The sequence below is a fragment of the Marmota flaviventris genome, chromosome 6 (genome assembly GCF_047511675.1).
Source record: "Marmota flaviventris isolate mMarFla1 chromosome 6, mMarFla1.hap1, whole genome shotgun sequence".
Lineage (NCBI taxonomy): Eukaryota > Metazoa > Chordata > Mammalia > Rodentia > Sciuridae > Marmota > Marmota flaviventris.
The window spans coordinates 157853040-157872817 of NC_092503.1; the positions used below are offsets into that span (position 1 = coordinate 157853040).

Consider the following 19778-nt stretch of genomic DNA (forward strand, 5'->3'; position numbering starts at 1 on the left):
ACCGTCGGCTCTCGGCGGGCGAGTGGGTCCGCGGGCGGCCCGTCTGACGAGGGGACAGCGCTGCCCCGGGCAAGTCGACGACCCAGCTCGGCTTTGCAGACGGCGGCCTTTCTCGAGGCGGAGCTGGGTACCAGGACACAAAAGGCTTCGCTTGGGGTCTCAACGCCCTGTTCCCGGGACTGGGTGGCACGCGGCCTCAAGGGAAGTTCCCTGCAGGAGATTAAGATCCCCACACCGCGCGCCCCCGCAGGAGGAGCGTGCGCCCCGACGGGGGGCAGGGCGGCGGACCTGGGCAGCGCGGCCCCGTCCAGCAGTGCGCGGCGGGCGGCCGAGGGGACCCGGGAAGGCGGGCGCGCACGGCCCCAGGTCGGTCCCCAGAGCCGGTCTGTTCCGGGTTTTGCACCGGGAGCCCCGGAGGGGGGAGGAGCGCCACTGCGGCTGGCGGCGGAAACCCGGGCGCGTCTCTGGACCGGGACCGAGAGGAAGGCGCCGTCAGCGAGGAGACCGGTGCCATCCGGCAGGAGCACCGCGGGCGCAGACGGGCGGTTCCATGGTGTAATGGTTAGCACTCTGGACTCTGAATCCAGCGATCCGAGTTCAAATCTCGGTGGAACCTGGCGTGGGTTTTCTTTTTGGGGACGATCGGCGGGAACCTGCGGTTTACAGGAGCCATAAGAGGGCACAGGCTCTGCGTGGACCCCAAGACTAGACTACCTGCTTAGTTTGAGCTCAGGAGACCTTTCCTCCTACCTGGGAGAGGGCACAGCCTCTGCGCGGACCCCGAGGACGGCCTGCTTGCTTGGAGCTCAGGGGACCTTTCCTCCTACCTGGGAGATGTTCTGCTGCTGAACAATTTTGAATTGAAGAGCTTCCTTTGATTTCTTTATAAAATGTAGTGACTTCACTTCATGCAGGAGCGAAAGCATCTAAAAGGTATGAGAGGGAAGAGTTTTTCATAGTTTTCCATATATCTGTTTGCCTAGAGAGAGTGAGTCATTTTACGAAGCCGGATAGATATAAAACCCAGATTGATAGGTAGGTCACCACTAATTCCTTGTGCTACTAGACTTTGCTTTGCAAATTCATGTCTGGTGTATCTAGTGAAGGAGCCTAGAAGAAAATAAAGGAAAAAGAGAAGCCATGTGATTGCAATTTGTGTTCCATTTCAACACCTACCATTTCTATCACTGTTGTCTAGAATATAAAAAAAGCCAATATTTAGAGGGAAATTCACTTCGGTTTCTTTGAACTATACTTGAAGAACACCTATCAGCCCTGATTGCCATGACTAGTTTCTATTTTCTACTACTTCTTTCCTAGGTCTGATATCTTTCCAAGGGTAACCTCTGAAGTTTTAGATCTGTCATGTGAGCCACCTGCCACCTATAGCCATTACCATCTTGTAACCCTATGCATTCATTGGAGGAAGCCAAGTGCTGGAACAAGGGCTGGCTAACCCATGGCCTGTGGATTCCATGTCATCTTTATAGATTCTTCTTTTAAGGTCAGTGTCCTGGCCCAAAGAGAGATGACAGCTGATTTTCTTGAGTATTAGGGAGAAATACAATGCTCACCAATTGAGTGATCCCTCAGGCTACTTGAGAGAAAAGCTAGAATCCACCATTAACTACCTTTGCCACCTCATTTCTATGAGAAATTTGGGTAAGGTTACATTTGCTGAGGCCCCTAAGTTATCAGAGGAGACTTTCTTCACTTTCTCATTCCTCAAGGAAAGAGCACTGTACATGAAACAGCATGAACTAGGGGCTGTTCTAACACTAATATTCAGTATTTTGAGCATTTGAATATTTTTCTTAGCCTTTTCCTCGTTCTAAAATGAGGATGGTAGTACTTTACAGAACAATGCCATAGAAATGAGGTTATGCACATGCTATCGAGTTATTCTACCTGGTAAATCACCATGCCAGGCTATTCCCTGTTTTTGTAAAACACTAACAACTAATGAAGTCAATCTAGAAATTAAAGGGGAATGAGTGATTAACCCCAAAAAACAAACCTAAAAAAATTAAAACATAGTTTGCTGAGGATCTTCATAGTGAAGAAATGTGACAAAATGCTGATGTGTCTTTTCATTATAATTTTTGTGTGTGTGCCTTTATACTTGGGACAGTTTCAGGAAATCCCAGTGCCAGTACATGAGAAGTGGTCTCCAGGTAGTGCCATAGCCAGACAGATCCAGGACTCACCAAGTTACAGGAATATAGGGTCAGAGTGTCTTTTGGACAGCTGCTTGACAGGAGGAACCCTGCACCCCAGGGATGGAGGAAGGAATTTTTGTGCCAAAGCCAACTGGAACCTCCTACATCAGTTGAGAAACAGTTCAGGCATGAGTGGCTGGCAAAACACACAGCTGACTCTCAATCCCTTTGGTATCCCACAGGGTTTGGAATGTGTGCTGGGGCCACTTGGTGGGCAAGGCAGTTACAATTGACATGGCTGTGGTCATGTCATGCTGGATCTCTGTTACCATAAATAAGTGGCAGCCAGCCTCAGACCCATGGTGAGCACCATCCTCAGTAGCCATAGGCTAGGTGGAAGTTCTGTTAGACCACGACACAAGAAAAGACCACTGACTCCAATTAAAATCAAATTAAAGCAAGCTTATTATTTCGACTGGCCGGGCTGCCTTTCCCATCAAAATTGTGGGAGCCAAGGACAACAGCAAAGCTTCCTTGCAGCCCAGCTTTATAGCCCAAAAAGTTACACAAAAGGGGGGTTACAGATAACAAAACTCTGAGGAGCATAACACATGTTAGTTTACATTTTTGCTGGCCCCAACATCAGAATTTATGAAGGTCATTAGAGCCTCAGAGAGGGTTGTTATTTGGCCAGGGAAGGCCAGGATTTATGAGGCGTCACTAAGGTTTAGGAAAGGGTTGTTATCTGGTCAGGGAATGTTAGAGTCTGTAAACAAGTCAAAATAACACCTAGCATTTTGCCAGGGGAATGTTAGAGTTAGTAAACAAGTCTGGATGGTGCCTGGCAAAATGCCAGAGGGAGTGGTTTGAGAAGTAACAAAAGACAGCCATTAAGTATGGAGATTCCTTATTGGTTGACTGATGTATCTAGTTTATGCTAATTAGATAAGCTGGGTGGAATGTATAAATACTGCTCCTGTCCTGCAATAAACGGCTTCCACTCCTGCTATATCAACGTACACAAGTTGTTCGTCACCCCCCGGTTATTTTGCTGCAGCCGGACTGCGGCAAGGGAAAACCGTGCATGGGTGAATTCAAGGCCCGGGCAGGCATTCCAAGCAGCTTTACAACATCAACCTATGGCCAGCTACACAGACATCCTAATGTTTTTACAGAAAACAGAAATGAATCCTTCGTAACTTGTGACAAGCTGGCTTCTGATCTAAAGAGAGAATTAGGCTAGGTATATCAGTTCTAGCACATGGAAAGGTCAGGAGGATGAAGACCTGATCAGAGTGTGAAGAAACCAGTGCAGATAAAGTCCAGTGCCTGACCCAGAACTCAACAGAGATCCTGGAAAGGATCAGTGTTGGCGGAATGGATCTGAAGTTTGTCCAACAGGCTCCTGCTAGGACTCCCAAAGGAGTTGATTGGCACTGCCTCCTGAAACTCTTTCACTTCTTGTTTTCTATCCTAGTCATTAGTGGTGTGCAATTTTAGTTGCTGGACTTATCCTTTTCTTGATTGTGGGTAACACACCTCTGTTGGAGTGCAGGTTTATTACCTCGTGAAGGATGAGTGATTGCTGCATTAGTGAAGGTCAGGAGTCCCCAGTCAGTGCCCAGGCCACTTGCCGCAGCCCGGCTGGCTGCAGCAAAATAACCGGGGGGTGACAAATGACTTGTGTATGTTGATACAGCAGGAGTGGGAGCCGTTTATTGCAGGACAGGAGCAGTATTTACACATTCCACACAGCTTATCTAATTAGCATAAACTAGATACATCAGTCAACCAATCAGGAATCTCCACACTTAATGGCTCGCTGGTGTTACTTCACAAACCACTCCCTCTGGCATTTTGCCAGGCACCATCCAGACTTGTTTACCAACTCTAACATTCCCCTGGCAAAATGCCAGGTGTTATTTTGACTTGTTTACAGACTCTAACAGCCACTGTCTCTCTGATGACTTCATTTGCAGAGTCGGGACAGGCGCCCCCCACCTCCAGCCCTCCTCCGGGTGAGCACGCCTGCTCCTTGTGGGAAGGTTTTCCAGCACACCGGCTCGGAGCTGTCTCGGAAACAGGACTGGTGGTTTGGGAATTTGAATCTAATGTTTCAAGCACTGAATTTTACCCAGCTGAACCACAGAGGCCTCAGTAGTGTGGAAAGGAACTAAAAATAGCAGGTGAAACGTCACACTCCAGACTTTATACACGTATTTACCCAGAGATCGGGAGGGGCGGAAGGAGGGGACGAAGGACGTGGGTTTCGTGAGACAGTCTGAAATCCGACGGCGACTTCATCAAGCGGAGCAGGGAGAGGGTCCGCCGCAGGGCGTGAGGGGCTCGCGGTGGGGTTTGGGGCGATCCTAAGCGGCTCCTGGACGCCCTGCTCCGCCCTCTCATTCTCTGGCCAGGAGTTCTCTTGTCACTTCCCCCTCCTGAGTGGAAACTAAAGAGAAGCCAGTGGAAGTGCCGGTGTTTCTGGGGTCGCTGCTGGAATCGGAGCGCGGAGGCCTGGAGCGCGGAGAAGAGCGCGCGGACGGACGCGGGTCCCCAGGGCGCACGACGGGCGCCGCGCGCCTGGTAGGACGCGAATCCCGTTTGCCCAAATCGCAGCCCCATCCTCCCGTCTCCCTCCCAGCAAAGTGGTCTTACGTTGTTGGCGTCTAAAAAACTAATTAAGTGGGAATTAAAAGGGGCAATAGTGACATCGCCCGCGATCTGGAGAAGCCGGGGCTGTTACTGAAGCCCGGGGAGAAGCGGTTCATTGGGAAGGGTCGCGCCGCGGTGCAGACAGTGCCGGGCTCCGACGGCCGGGGAATGGAATTTTACCCATTGAAGCAGGGCGCTCCGTGGGCAGACGAAGGGCAGCTCTTGCACCAGTGTCCGAGCGTTTCCAGGGGCCAGCCGACCCGAGCCCACCAAAATCGACCCCAGGAAGCTCCGTTTCTGGGAAGGTCTCCTGTTTGGTCTCCTCCCGTCAGGCCACCAGAGTTTGGGACCTTCCCAGTTCTGAGGCTGCCTTGCTGTCAACTTGCCCGAACAGGTGGCGTTCATCGTGCACACGTGGACAGGCACCAGGTGGTGGGGAAATCCAGCCTTCCGAGGGAGGCTGAAGTCCGTGCAGTTACTTACCCCAGTGAGCAGCGAGTTCTCCACGTAGTCGTGGCCGAGTGGTTAAGGCGATGGACTAGAAATCCATTGGGGTCTCCCCGCGCAGGTTCGAATCCTGCCGACTACGCAGTCCGTTGACTTATTGGCTGGAGACACACCTAGTTTAAGGTCCTGGTTTTGTAACCACGAGTGGGTGGTAGGTGCAACCATCCAGAGTTGTTGTTAGAATCTTTCTCCCCTAGCCCAGTGCTGGCTCAGTTATAGATTAAACACCAGATCCCTTCAGTGTAGTGTGTCTCTTCCCAAATGCAAAATACAACGAAAACCCTGGAGTTGCTACACAGGTTTGGGCACATCCTCATCGCGGCAGGATGAGCAAGGTTTGACTCTGGCTACTATCCCCTGTGTATGCCACTAATTTGCTAATTCCTTTATTAAAGGTTTTCCTTAAACTCTTTTACACTCTTGGCACCATCTACAAGTCTCAATAAAGTAGGTGACCAATTGATCCTTTATTTTTTCCTTACATATCTTAAGAATCATTGGTTCTCTCTCTCTCTCTCTCTCTCTCTCTCTCTCTCTCTCTCTCTCTCTCTCCCAGCTACTCTTACCAAAGCACATACCATCATAAATAAATTCTACATAAATAAATTCAAATGGAGAACCAATTACAATAAACCTAGTGAAGAAAGTTTTCAGGATACTCATTATGGCCGAGAACTTGTGTTGCCCAGTATGACCCTCCCACTTGCTAGCTCTTTCCTCGAGCAGAAAGGGAGGATCTCACCAATGAAGGGCTTCTTAGAGGAGATCTCAGCAAGCCTGAAAAGGGAACTGAGGTGATAGTCTACACTCTGGTCTAAGCATTCTACTAGAGCCACACCATGTCTCCTTACAATGCACCAAATGTGAGCTGTGAGGACCCTCTGAGAGAGGAGAATCTCCAGGCCAGGCTTGAGGAAGCTCCAGGTGTAGGTGCACCTTTGGTCTCCCAGTTTACAAGATGGAGATGAGTTATTTGTACAGGCATATTTCAAAGGTGGTGTTGTTTTATCATCTGCATGTTTAATTACAGCTTAATGATGGTGATGCTTCCTGATTCCATTCAGGTGTTGTGACATAAAGTCGATTCTTCGGTACAAAGGCCTGTCAGTCTGGCTTCCATGGTCTCCAACAGCACTTGTGAATCCCCTGACTCAGTGTCCACAATTGTCAGTTTTGCATCAGGGACATTTCTCTGTGAGAGGGTGAATAAATTTTACTTTATCTACCATAAGAAGTTGAGCCAAAAAGTAAATTAAGAAGCTGTTTCTTAATAGCTTTCTGACCATTGATTGAGAAGAAGAATCTACTAGTTCCCTTTTATGGTTTTGAGAAAGACATAAAATAATCATGAAAAGATATTTGGGTTCCAAACAGATTTCTTCTAACTCATTTTTTTTTAACCATTCAATTACATATTTTATTTGGAAATGTTTACACAAGTAAGGGGAAACTAAAATTTTGAGACAGTGGATGTTATTAGATTATCATCAGTTTATTATAAAAGACACATGGAAATTATTTACATGATGAAAGATCTCAGAACTTCAGTGGAATGGGCAGCTTCATAGGATGCCATTTCAACAGCCATTTGTTTCAGTCTACATACTTTCCAAGAATGTCACCATCTCTAAATAAGAAATAATCCTTGTCATCTACAACTACTTTGGTGCCTCCATCCTCTGGGAGAAGAACTTTTATCTCCAACTTTCACACTAACTGGCTGAATCTTTCCTTTCCTTTAGAGCCTGGTCCCACAGCTACTACTGTTGCTTGCAATACTTTTCCTTGAGATTTTTCTGGAAGCATAATGCCTCCTTTGGTTACAGTTTTGGCTGCACTCCTTTCGACCAATACTCAGTCAAAAAGTGGAAGAAACTTTCTAAATGCTTGTCCGGCCATGACTCGCCCCGCGGCCGCCGAGACCCGCAGTAGGGCCCTAGATGTGGTCTCTCTTTTAATAGGTTGGTCTCGCATAAGCCCAATTCATCTCCCCCCCACCCCACCCCCCAAAAAACAAACCATACTCGGCACTATGCCAGGAAAGAAGCCTTTCCTGGGGAGGGCTGTGCCCACTCCTGGGTCTGTGTCTGTCTCTGCTGTTTGAGGACTGAGCAGGCACCTGTCTACCTAAAGCAAACTGCTCCAAGGCTTTCCTGAGCCACACTGCTGACAGAATGGCCAACCTGTCATTTGCTTTTCCTTTCCTATTTCCATCTTCTGAGAACAAATAGGAATCACTTCAAGGATCTGGATGTACAAGTTGCTTCTTGTATATTGAAAAACACTTTTTTTTTCCCCAATCAACACCTTCAAGTCTTATTTACCTAAAGTTACAGATTTCAATGTTATTTGTGCCTTTCCCTTTGCTTCTGCCTTTATGCTCTCAGTGATACTCTGTTTCTTCAGACTCTCCACGTTTTGCTACACTTATTTGCATGTTTATAGAGTATCTCTCCTAGTGGACACTAGAGCCCGAGGCAGGGGAAATGCTCTGTGCCTTGCCTAACACTGCCCCAGCACTCGAGTGCATGGGTCAGTCCATTCAGAGTGAGTTTTTTGACATCATGAACTGTAGGAAACAGATTAACCAGGTTAGTTCCACTCTGTAATGGTTAGCACCATGGGCTCTGGATCCAGTGAGTTCAAATAAATTGTTTCTTTCTCAGCTTTATTGCCTGTTTTAGTTTAGTTTTGGTTTTGTCTACCTAAACCATACTAGCAAACTTCATCCCTGACATGTTTATAAATGACTGTGAAAGGATTCAGGCATCTACATACTATATGATAAGGAAGGGAAAAAAGGGTCAAAAGTAAATATTTTGGGGGCTGGGGTTTTGGCTCGGTGGTAGAGCACTTGCCCAACATGTGTGAGGCACTGGGTTCACTCCTCAGCACCACATAAAAATAAATAAATAAAATAAAGATCCATTGGCCACTAAAAAAAATTTAAGAAAAATATTTTTTAAAATTTTTAAGTAAACACTTTTAATTAAAATAGGCTAAAAAAGAATAAAATTTGTCCAGAAATGAATTTAACAACAGAAGTATAAACTTATACTCTGAAACACTGATAAAAGAAATTGATGAAAATTGAAATGAATGAAGACATCCCATGTTCATGGAGCTGGAGACTTGATATTGTTAAGATGGCACTATTCCTGGGGCTGGGGTTGTGGCTCAGTGGTAGACTGCTCACTTAGTATGAATGAGACACTAGGTTTGATCCTCAGCACCACATAAAAAATAAAATAAAGATGTAGTATCCACCTAAAAATTAAAAAATAAAAAGATGACAATATTCCTTAAATTTAACTTTAAATTTAACTTAAAATGATCATAGTTTCAGCAAATTTTTGGTAGAAGTTATCAAGTTGTTTAAGAAAATTATTTGGAATTTCAAGAAACCCAGAATAGCAAGAACAACTAAAAAGAAGGAAAAAAACTAAGAAGACTCACACTTCCAAATCTCAAAATTAATGTCAAAACAATAGTCAAGAACACATGGCACTAGGAGAAGGATGAACACGTAGCTTCATGGAAGAGAGTTGAGAGTTCAGAAATCAAGCCATGAGCCTATGGTGGACCGAGTTTTGACAAGGTTCCAAGATCCCTGTGGCAGAAAGAATAAACTCTTCAACAAGTTGACAAAATTGAGTAACCACTAGTTAACAAAGAAATTGGCCTTACCTAACACCTTTTACAAAAACTAATTCAAAATGGTCAGGCAGTAAATGTAATAGCTAATATTAATAAACATAGGGTACATCTTCATGACCTAAGACTTGGTAGCCTTGTTGGAGTTAACACCAAAAGTACAAGAAACAGACGAGAATACATAAAGTCGACTTCATCAAAATTTAACTTTCGTGTTTTAAAAGACACTATCTGTTAGAGTCTGTAAACAAGTCAAAATAACACCTGGCATTTAGTCAGGGGAATGTTAGAGTTGGTAAACAAGTCTGGATGGTGCCTGGCAAAATGCCAGAGGGAGTGGTTTGAGAAGTAACAAAAGCAAGCCATTAAGTGTAGAGATTCCTGATTGGTTCAGTGCTGTATCTAGTTTATGCTAATTAGATAAGCTGTGTGGAATGTATAAATACTGCTCCTGTCCTGCAATAAAGGGCTCCTACTCCTGCTGTATCAAGGTACACAAGTTATTCGTCACCCCCTGGTTAGTTTGCCCAGCCAGCCGGGCTGCGGCAACTATCAAGAAAGTGATGGCCCTAAGAATGGAAGAAAACGTGTGGAAATCACATCTGACAAGGGTCTGGCGTCTACAATATACAAAGAGCTCTTACAACTCGACGATAAAAGATAAGTAACCGGCTAAAAATGGGCAAGAGACAGGAAGAGACATTTCTCAAAGGAAGATCTACATAGATCAAGGGATCGGTATTGTGAGTCACCTGGGAATTCAAATCAAAGCTACAGCGAAATGTCCCTTCATGTCCACAAAGGCGGTACCCCGTCAGATTGTCATTCAGCAGCAGGTGTCGTGAGGGCATGCTGAGATAGAAACCACCACTTCCCCTCCCGCGGGTGGCATCCGAGTGGAAGACAGTCCCCAGTTTCTCAAACTACTGAATGTACAATCACCGTATGGCCAGCCTTCTCCTCCTAGTACTCCACCCATAGGGAAAACCTGTAGGTGAAAAATCCTCGTAGGGTTCGAGACATACGGAAGCCTGTGTTGTGAACTCTAAGTCTCTCGCGTATCCCAGTGCTTTCTATTCGATTTGTATCCACAGCACAGACTGAAACCCTCTGGCATGCCTTTTTTAAGTTTGAAGATGCATATCTACATGACTGCTGCAGTCCTGCTGCAGCAAAATAACCGGGGGGTGACGAACAACTTGTGTGCATTGATACAGCAGGAGTAGGAGCCGTTTATTGCAGGACAGGAGCAGTATTTATACATTCCACACAGCTTATCTAATTAGCATAAACTAGATACATCAGTCAACCAATCAGGAATCTCCACACTTAATGGCTTGCTTTTGTTACTTCTCAAACCACTCCCTCTGGCATTTTGCCAGGCACCATCCAGACTTGTTTACAAACTCTAACATTCCCCTGGCAAAATGCCAGGTGTTATTTTGACTTGTTTACAGACTCCAACATATGACTTTTACTCTGTTTTCACACCATTAATAGAGAACCACATACTGGGCTGGGTGGTTTCCCTTGAGAGCTCTCTGCGTACTTCCCATCAGCAGGATTCCAGAGGTCCAGAGGTTCCAGAGGTCACTGTGACCTCTCGGGTGTTTAAAACAGTTGCCGCTGCCTAAGGTTCTGCGGGGGACGCCGAGATGTGGCTCAACCATCTTTACCAGGGGCCGGGACAGGCGACAGCTCGGCTCCTGCAGCCCACGGGGGAGGGGTCCTTCCAGTTCCCGGGATAAAGCGACAAGTAGGGGACAAGTCTGCAAAAACACGCAGACGACCGACCTCTAGAGAGATCTGAAGGTCGAGTTTTGCTGGTGGTCAAGGACTGAACCAGGCCTACAGAGCCACCTCCCCACCCTTCTTTACTTTCTATTTCAAGTCAGGGCCAGGCTCATCTGTCCAGGCTGCCCTGGAGCTTCCCACCCTCGGGCCTCAGCCCCGGGAGCCCCTGGGGTCGAGGGGCGCACCACCGCCCGGGCTCACGAGGTTTCATCGGTGGAGACGGCGGAGGGCCCCACGTAGTCGTGGCCGAGTGGTTAAGGCGATGGACTAGAAATCCATTGGGGTCTCCCCGCGCAGGTTCGAATCCTGCCGACTACGAGCCTGGAGTTTTGGAATCGAACCCGGAGAGGAAACCAGAGCATGACCTTGACACCTTAACTTTCCCTGTGTGTCACAAGGATGTCCAGGACTGGTGCAAACATAGCAGTGAATATCACTGAAACCCTGGGGACACGTGTCTTGTATAACTTCCAGAGTTATGTGTGTGAATAAATTCATAACTTTTGCAAAAAAAAAAAAAAAAAAAAAATCAGAGGAGTGCGTAGTGTTTTACTTGGTGTAGTGACAACTGGACATCCACAGACAGACCAAAGCACAGGTAGAACCCCCATGGACCAAACCTCATTCCTTACACAAACATCGACTCTACAGTCAGATGAAGTCCTTAGATTTGATACCAAGAGCCAGTCATTGGAAGGAGAGGTTGATAAATCGGACAACATCGAGATTCAACACCTTTACTCCAAAAAGGTCCTGGTAAGCGCTGAAAGAACACAGGACCGAGTGGGAGACCCTATTTGCAGCCCACACTGTCTGACCGAGAACAGGAAAGGACGCACAATTCTCAGAACTTGACAGCAGACCAGCGCCCAGGTACAAGACGACAGGAGACGCAGATCTCGCTGGCGAGCACCTGGAGGTGGCACAGAGGCACAGCGCAGTGTCCGACATCATCCGCCCACGGGAAAACTCAGGTCCCCACGCCCGACAGCGCCGTGCACCCGGCAGAGCAGCCGGACAGAAGCGTCCCACGCCCCGGGAGCATGGCAAAGAGCGCAGCTGCCGCCCGCGAGGCTCCTTCCCAGCGCGAAGCTACCGTGCGACCCGACCACGGCTCTCTCGGTCACTTGTCCTCGGGACACTGAAACCCGAGTCTCCACGGAACTCTGTGCGTGGTGTTTCCACAGCAGCTTTACCATAATGTCTCGCCGTCGGAAGAGCCCAGATGGAAGGGTTGTTCAGTGACAGCCTGAAGGTCACACTCTGGGACAGCCATGCCACCGACTGTCGCTCAGCACTGTGAAGGAAGGTCACCACGGGCACAGGCGACACTGGGTGAATCACGGGAATCGGGAGAAGCCGGGACACGGTCCGTTTTTAGGGCTCCGTCTAAATCGCTTTCTGGGGATGTCGAGGCCTGCAGCGAGGCGGCTCCTGGTCTCCGGGTCGGGGACGGCGGAGGAGGAGCGCGGGACGGTACAGGGGCCCGGGGCGGAGGGGCACCAGGAGGGCTGGCCGGACCGACCGACGGCGGACAGTCTCTAAAGGGCTGGCGTCCGTCCGGTGAACCACGAGGGGGCCTCGGCGTGTCCACCCGCTCCTGCGGACAGAACTTCCGACTTGGCAACTCGTGAAGGACTGCGGACCGCGCGGGGTAATAAGGCGAGAATGACGTGGTGTGGGCTGGGAAGGACCGCGCGGAGCTGGGAGCGGAGGGAAGACGGCAGGAAGCCGCCGAATTGAGTGGCGAAGCGTTGGACGGGGGAGCGATGATTAGGAGAACTCCTGCCGGTGCGCCCCGCGAGCAGAGTGGCGCAGCGGAAGCGTGCTGGGCCCATAACCCAGAGGTCGATGGATCGAAACCATCCTCTGCTAGTTACCTTTTAACTCTCCATTTCTCCTCCTCCCTGGAAGGCTGGCTGCGGGTACTACCACAGGAACTCCAGTGGCTCCGCTAATCTACCCCACGGAGAAGATCAAGGCCTTGCAGGTTTTATGAAGGGGGTTCTTTTCCAGCAGTTTGGAGCACAGTTCTTATGTGAGACCACAGCTCTGAACTCCTCTCTGGCAGCTCTCTTAAGGCTCCTGCAGGCTCCAGGCAGGATGAGGCCCCTGGTACCAGAAGAACGCGAGCTGAATCAAGGAGTGGCCTTCACTGTCCCACCGAGGGCAAAGGAGATGCAGGAGGGAGGAACAATCCTAGGCTGTCAACCTGAAGGGCTGTGGGGAGAAGCAAGTGGCCTTTACAGGACTGAAGAATCACAAATGCAGGATTTGGAACGACCCAGCTAGATTCCAGTGGATTCCACGGCCATGGGGCAAAGATAATTTTGCTGCATTGCAGATTACTGATACTATGAAAGGAGATATTCCCAAATATGCGACTCTCTGTGGCTGCTTGGTAAAAACTTGAGCTGGGTGATTTAATGAACCGTGGCCACTGGTTTAGCAGAGGAAAATGCCACAGTCTCCCACACCTCATAGGAGGTCCTTCACATCTCCTTAGAACAACTTGGTCCATTTACATCTTGGAGAGTGACAGTAGAAAGAATTCCTGACAAGTGGGATTTTTAAAAGCTGGCATCAAACAAGGGAGTTGAATCATTCCTACCAGTGGTTTCAAGGAGGGGGGGCATTTAAAGATCACTTATGACCTTAGCTTAAGCTCACAGGAAACTTTAATTCCATCCAACACACTTATGGTGACCACCTTCTAGATAGGACAGGCTCCGGTCCCTTATACATTACCAATATATAAATATGTACAAGCTAGCAAATTGAGTAAGCATTATACTGCATCTCACATAAATACAGACCAAGAGTATGCACAGAAGAAGTAATTTATGCAGTAGGAATTTAAAAGCCAAAGCTTGCAAAAATTGGAAATACAATTTTCTATCCTTCAGTTTTGAACTGCCCCTCAGACTCAGTTAATGGACTGTGGCCAGTCACTTCCTGACTAGTTTTGAGCTGTTCTAAGAGAGAATGTAATTTAGAAAGGGAAGTGAGAAAGAATTCGGATTGAAACTGTCAGCTGATTTAGGTTATAATTATGGACCAAATGTACTAGGAGCTCTGAGAAGCTATTCTTTCTACAAAGAGTTTTATCTATCTGTTTGTTTGTTTGTTTTTGTGGTAGGCAAAGTGTTGTGTGATTGCTGCAGAAACAAAAGTGAACAAAGAGCACAGTGCCAATTCTTTTGTATATTAGTGCCCATTAGGAATATTCTGCAAATGTAAATAAGCCCGCTCAGGGAGAGTTTGGAGAAGTGGCTTGTGGTCAGTAGCGCAGGAGGAGCACAAAGAGGGTGGAATGCACACTAAAAATGAAAACTTCAGTTTCCAGGAAAATGTGGGTCCATCACCTCCCACCTACAGAATCCATGCAAGGGCAGCTTGTGGCCCATTCATTAGAGGAGGTGGTTTATACTGGAAAGCAATAATAGGAAAGAAAGGATTAAGATCAAGTCTGGCAATGGAATTAGGGGCATGGCTTCCACAAGGCCTCAAAAATTATTTCTCTAAGTCCGCATCTGTTGGCTTTGGTCTATGAGCCTAAAGTATATCTGGACCCTGCCAGGCAGCACACATACTCACAAAAAAGCTTCCCAGGGTGCAATGGGGGTATATGCAGCCTTGTCACCTAGGCACAGATGCTTGGCCCAATATAGAACAACTGCTAACAGTTAAGAAGTACTGTTTTTTTTTTTTTTTTTTTTTTTTGTGGTGCTGAGGATTGAACCCAGGGCCTTGTGCATGCGAGGCAAGCACCCTACCAACTGAGCTATGTCCCCAGCCCCAGGCAGTACTTCTTGCATACATATTTTTATGCATTTTCTCAACAACAAAAAGCAGTTGGAAATTCTCCCTTCCAGGGGGCTGGGGATGTGGCTCAAGCGGTAGCTCGCTCGCTCGCCTGGCATGCGAGCGGCCCATCCTCAGCACCACATACAAAGATGTTGTGTCCACCACTAAAAAATAAATATTAAAATTCTCTCTCTCTCTCTGTCTCTCAAAAAAAAAAAAAAAAAAAAAATCTCCCTTCTGCTTCAAGGTCATGAATTAGGTAAGAGATTCTCAACTTTTGTAGAGTTTGCCCTTTTCAAATCAATATTATATATAGATAGATATTTAAAAATATTTTTTTCACAAAAAGATACCCATGACACAAAACATACAATTGAAAAAGTTATTTTTAAGGAGTTCACAAAAACTGTGGCAGATGGGGGCTGCAGTGGGGGGGAGGGAGAGGGAAAGGTGGCTGGCAGGAGATCGCTGCCTTCTGAATGCTCTTCCATGTTGAATAATCTGATTTAACTAGGAGGTTTAAAATCACCAAAATGACTTTAGGCATGAAGCTGCTTTCGAAATAGCAGTACCGCCTTTGAAATGTAGCCACAGGACTCATTAACGGCGGTCTCGTAATCAGGAGGCGTCAAGTGTCCTCGCTTCTGCTGAAGATGCAGTGGAACCAGCTCCTCCAGTTTCTCTCCTTAGGGCTCATGGGGTGCAGTTTCCCCACAGTGCACTTTTGAGACCCTAGAATGAAACCCCTGTAGGTCTGGCAGAAGAGAATGAAGCCCAGGTGTTTGGAGCGTGGTTGGAATCTCTACTTAGTTCCTTCTCAAAGCTTGCTGGGAGACCGCTGAGAAAAGGTCCTCCGTGTATGGCCCTTTCCCTTTCTTGCAGAATGCAGACAGAAGCAAGCTCTTAACTCCAAGTATTATGGTCCTGGCTGTGTCAATCACGCGGGGCCTCCTGCACCCAAACCAGGGCTGGTTCTTATTCCAGTGAGTTACAGTCTCATCTGGAGTTTGCCCTTTTCTAACCACGACCATCCTGGACCCCAGGACAGGACCACTTGGTGTGGGGACGTGGGTTGGTTCTTTCTTATTGAATTACAAAAAAATTGCTTCGCTTTTTTTTTTTTTTTTTTTTTTTTAACCTGTGTAGTATATAGCCTTTAATGCCCAATTTAGATTGGCGTCTGGGGATAGTAGCTGAGTCTTGCTTTCTTGTGTTTGATATGGGTTTTCCGGAATCCCCTTTTCTGCGTGGATGAGTACTGCAGGAATGGGGAATGGGACAGAGAGCGGTTCTGCGGAGCCTGTTTTGTTTGTCAAGGAAAGGATGCCTTTCAAATGGGGTGACTGCAGGTAGCAAGAAAGCATCATCATACCTGGGCTTTCCTTGGGGGCTAGGGGAGAGGGTGAGAAAAGTATTGCGAAAAGTAATTACGGTCCAAATACTTTACACATGCACACACGCCAAAAATTTTTTTAAAAATAAATGAATAAAAAGCAAACAACAACAAACAAGAAAGCAGGTTGGGGAAGCCCAATGTGTTCTTTCTTATGGGTTACAGGAAGATGGGGGAAGTTTGAGAGGAAACTGATTGAAAACCAGGCGACCGTCTTGTGGGGGAGACTATTAACATAATTATCCTCTCTCCTTCCTACAGGGAAGTAAGAGGGAACGTAGTCGGCAGGATTCGAACCTGCGCGGGGAGACCCCAATGGATTTCTAGTCCATCGCCTTAACCACTCGGCCACGACTACCTGAAACTCACCTGGCTCGTGGTGATAGATAGCTGTGCCAAGCTTTAGCTCTGCCAAAGGCCACATCTACCAGTAGTAACTCGTTCGCTGTCAATGTTTCTTACTGTTGGACATCACTAGATAAATATGTTGCAGCAAGTTGACAAGGAACACTTCACCTTACAGGTGGGAAGGTCCTTATCCTGATTGGCGCCAGTTAGATGACTGCCACACTGTTTTGGCGAGTTGACAAGCAATGCCAACGTCAGTGCCGGGAAGGTTCCTTGTTGGAGTCTGTAAACAAGTCAAAATAACACCTGGCATTTTGCCAGGGGAATGTTAGAGTTCGTAAACAAGTCTGGATGGTGCCTGGCAAAATGCCAGAGGGAGTGGTTTGAAAAGTAACAAAAGCGAGCCATTAAGTGTGGAGATTTCTTATTGGTTCAGTGCTGTATCTAGTTTATGCTAATTAGATAAGCTGTGTGGAATGTATAAATACTGCTCCTGTCCTGCAATAAACGGCTTCCACTCCTGCTGTATCAACGTACACAAGTTATTTGTCACCCCCCCCCCCCCCCCCTAGTTTGCTGCAGCCGGACTGTGGCAGTTCCTTGTCCTGACGTCCTGACAGGAGGAGACCAAGCAGGAGGCCTTCCCAGAAACCAGGCTTCATACGGTCGCTTCTGGTGGGGATCGTGAGTCACGCCCAGCACCTGGAAACGCTCTGACACTGGTGAAAGAGGTGCACTTCTGTCTGCGGACGGGAGCGCATTGGTTGAGTGGTTTCTGGAGCTCCCAGAGGATGAACAGAAACACTAACCACAGCCTAGGCCAACACTGCCTGAGCGACACACCAGCCCCTAAATTTTAAACTGTGCATGTGTGTGATCATTGATAGTCTTTTGGAAAATTGACAACCATTTGAGTTAAAGGATATACTATTTTATTTTAAAACTTTGTCTCTTTTTTCTACATATATATGCAGGAGTAAATATGAAGCAGACGCAAGCTCCCAAACATTAAAAAAAATCGAAAACCTGTATTTAAAGACTCAAAACTATTGTCTATATCAGCGTTCTTTCAAAGTGATTTTTGAAAGTTACAGTTAAAGTCAACAGGCAAGTATGTGTGGGGAGAGTCTATTAATTATATCAATGTCTAACTAGCATTGATTATTTGAGAAACAAGTTTAGGTGAATGAACTCACTGTGGAGTATGTTGAACAAGACAGTTGATCAGTCCAAGGGCAACCAGATGCAAATGCCCTGAGCAACAATCAGTAAATAACCAGCTAACCAGTTGCTAATTCATCTGTACAACCTGGATATCAATGACTGGTTCTTACTGTGGAAAAATTAGAAAAACTAATCCATAATCTCACAATCCAGAAACCAGCACAGGCAGCATTTTGGATTCTCCCACAGAATTCCAAATACAAAAATTCTGCATAAGTGCTTCCATCCTGTAAATGGTGCTGACATTTTCCCAGAGTAATTACAATCTCTCAAAGTATTGGTTTTAGTGGTTTGGGTGATGATCTATTAGGCAAGTGGGACAAAAACGTTATATATCACTTTTTATATCAATTTTCACTCTTATAATTAGAATAAGAATAAAGATGCGGGGGAGTACATGTTTTCCTTTGGTTAAGACTGTTCCCTAGAAGAGTGGGTCTCAAGACTAAGAACCACCTTGTTAGGACAGACAGCTGGACACCCTCCCTGCCACCCACTCCAATCTTGTGGATCCCACATGGACTCATGGTGCTCATTCTGCCGATGCTGGGACAGCTCTTAGAGAAGGCCGCTCAGGGACAATGAACTTCAAAACGAACTGCCGTGTCAACGAGGATAAACATTTTAGAAGACAATCAAAGATGCAATAATAGCAAACGCCGTGAGAGTGAGACAAAATTAATATTTGCAACAGAGAGAAGGGAACGTATCCTGTTTACCCTGAAGGAAGACAGGTGGAGGTGACCTTTCCCTCTCAGGCTTTGCCAGCTTCCACCGTGAAGGTCACTTTTCTAAGTGAAAATCTATCTGAATCGACGGGTTTGCGTTCTGGCAAATGCACCGCCCTCGGAAGCCGTGACCTTCTCCCTGACCTTTCCCTGGGGAGGAATCTGTCTCCTCTCGGATACTCCAGAGTCCCCGAAGCAAAGCCTTCCCTACTGACTCAGCTGAGCCCATCTGGCATTCACGTGGTCGTCTTTTGCGCGGTTCCGTGCGGTGCAGGACGAGATGGCTGGAGTTCAGGTCCGTGGAAACCCGGGCTCTGGAGCCTCCCTCGCTCCGCTGCGCTGGCCCGGCCGCGGCCTCCCGGCGAAGGCGCCTTCTCTCGGCCGCTCCGCCCTCCCCACCCTCGCTCCCGTGGGTCGTGAGCTCCTTGCGGAGGGACAGTCCGCTGGCAGCCGTCCGAGGTTCCCGAGCCCGAGCAGACGTCTGCGCTCCGGGTCCTCCTAGTAGCCACCAGGTTGCGTGGAGCGGCCCCGGTCCCTCCGCCTGGGGACCTGAAGCCGGGGGAAGGGCAAGTCGCGGAGGCCCGCGGCGGAAGGATGGGCTCCCGCCCGGACGCCGGTTGCTGGTCCCGGTTCCTTTGCAGAGCTGCAGCCCCCGGCGCGAGAGGGGCGCGGGGTCCGCCCCAAACCCCGGCCAAACCCCAGCTCCCCTAGAATCCGTCTCAGCCCCTAGAGCCGGGCCGGAGCGCGTAGTCGTGGCCGAGTGGTTAAGGCGATGGACTTGAAATCCATTGGGGTCTCCCCGCGCAGGTTCGAGTCCTGCCGACTACGGTTTTACCCAGAAAGTTGCTGGGTTCTGCCCCCCGACGGGGCGTCCGTGCAGCGGAGCGGCCTTTAAACTGAGGGTTCCTCGAAAGAATCGTGAACCCAGGTTTCATAAATTTCACAGGGAATACCCCCAACCCTCAGCTCTGCAGGGCTTGGTACCCCAAAATGATCAATAACCGAACCTTACTTCCTCCATCATTTTCTGTGGGCTCCATAAATGATTGAAAAAACCAAATAGTGGATTCAAAAGCTTATGAGTTAAGTTCTTGTCTAGAAGGAAGAAGGATAGAAACAAACTTCTAGGTGAGAGAGAAAGGACGGCAGAGGTGGGGCACAGGAGATGCATAACATCAACGAGAAAAGATTAGAGGTATAGCATACAGGAAAGGACAAAAGTACACTGCGACATTTGTGAAGGAAAATGGATCCCAACTGTCAGTACCAGATTATTTTCTTGTAAGATTCTGTGGTTCTGAAGATAAAGAAATAATTATTTAGGGGTAATTCAATAACGAGATCACGTTAGTGCTAAGAGGAAGAAAATCATACTGGAAGCAGCTCTTCAAAGATCTTAAGATGTGTAAATATTTCTGAAAAATAGTAATGTGTCTTGTGTGCCCTTTTACTCAGAGTCACCTAATTTAAGATTTTCTACACTTGGTTTCTGTGCCTGTGTGTCTGACT

The 19778-nt window shown here is 47.6% G+C and overlaps 6 non-coding genes and 1 pseudogene across 6 annotated transcripts; 5 read left to right on the forward strand and 2 right to left on the reverse strand.

Annotated features, from left to right (window-relative positions):
- Nucleotides 1-544: 544 nt before the first annotated feature.
- Nucleotides 545-616, forward strand: Trnaq-cug (transfer RNA glutamine (anticodon CUG)). The gene has a single exon. It is a non-coding gene; the product is annotated as a tRNA-Gln (tRNA).
- A 4705-nt stretch (nt 617-5321) lies between these two features.
- Trnas-aga (transfer RNA serine (anticodon AGA)) lies at nt 5322-5403 on the forward strand. The gene has a single exon. It is a non-coding gene; the product is annotated as a tRNA-Ser (tRNA).
- A 1374-nt stretch (nt 5404-6777) lies between these two features.
- On the reverse strand, nt 6778-7220 carry LOC114102787 (10 kDa heat shock protein, mitochondrial pseudogene; annotated as a pseudogene).
- A 3785-nt stretch (nt 7221-11005) lies between these two features.
- Nucleotides 11006-11087, forward strand: Trnas-aga (transfer RNA serine (anticodon AGA)). The gene has a single exon. It is a non-coding gene; the product is annotated as a tRNA-Ser (tRNA).
- Nucleotides 11088-12572: 1485 nt separating this feature from the next.
- On the forward strand, nt 12573-12644 carry Trnam-cau (transfer RNA methionine (anticodon CAU)). Its single transcript has one exon. It is a non-coding gene; the product is annotated as a tRNA-Met (tRNA).
- A 3601-nt stretch (nt 12645-16245) lies between these two features.
- On the reverse strand, nt 16246-16327 carry Trnas-aga (transfer RNA serine (anticodon AGA)). Its single transcript has one exon. It is a non-coding gene; the product is annotated as a tRNA-Ser (tRNA).
- A 2688-nt stretch (nt 16328-19015) lies between these two features.
- Trnas-uga (transfer RNA serine (anticodon UGA)) lies at nt 19016-19097 on the forward strand. The gene has a single exon. It is a non-coding gene; the product is annotated as a tRNA-Ser (tRNA).
- The last annotated feature ends 681 nt before the right edge of the window (nt 19098-19778 follow it).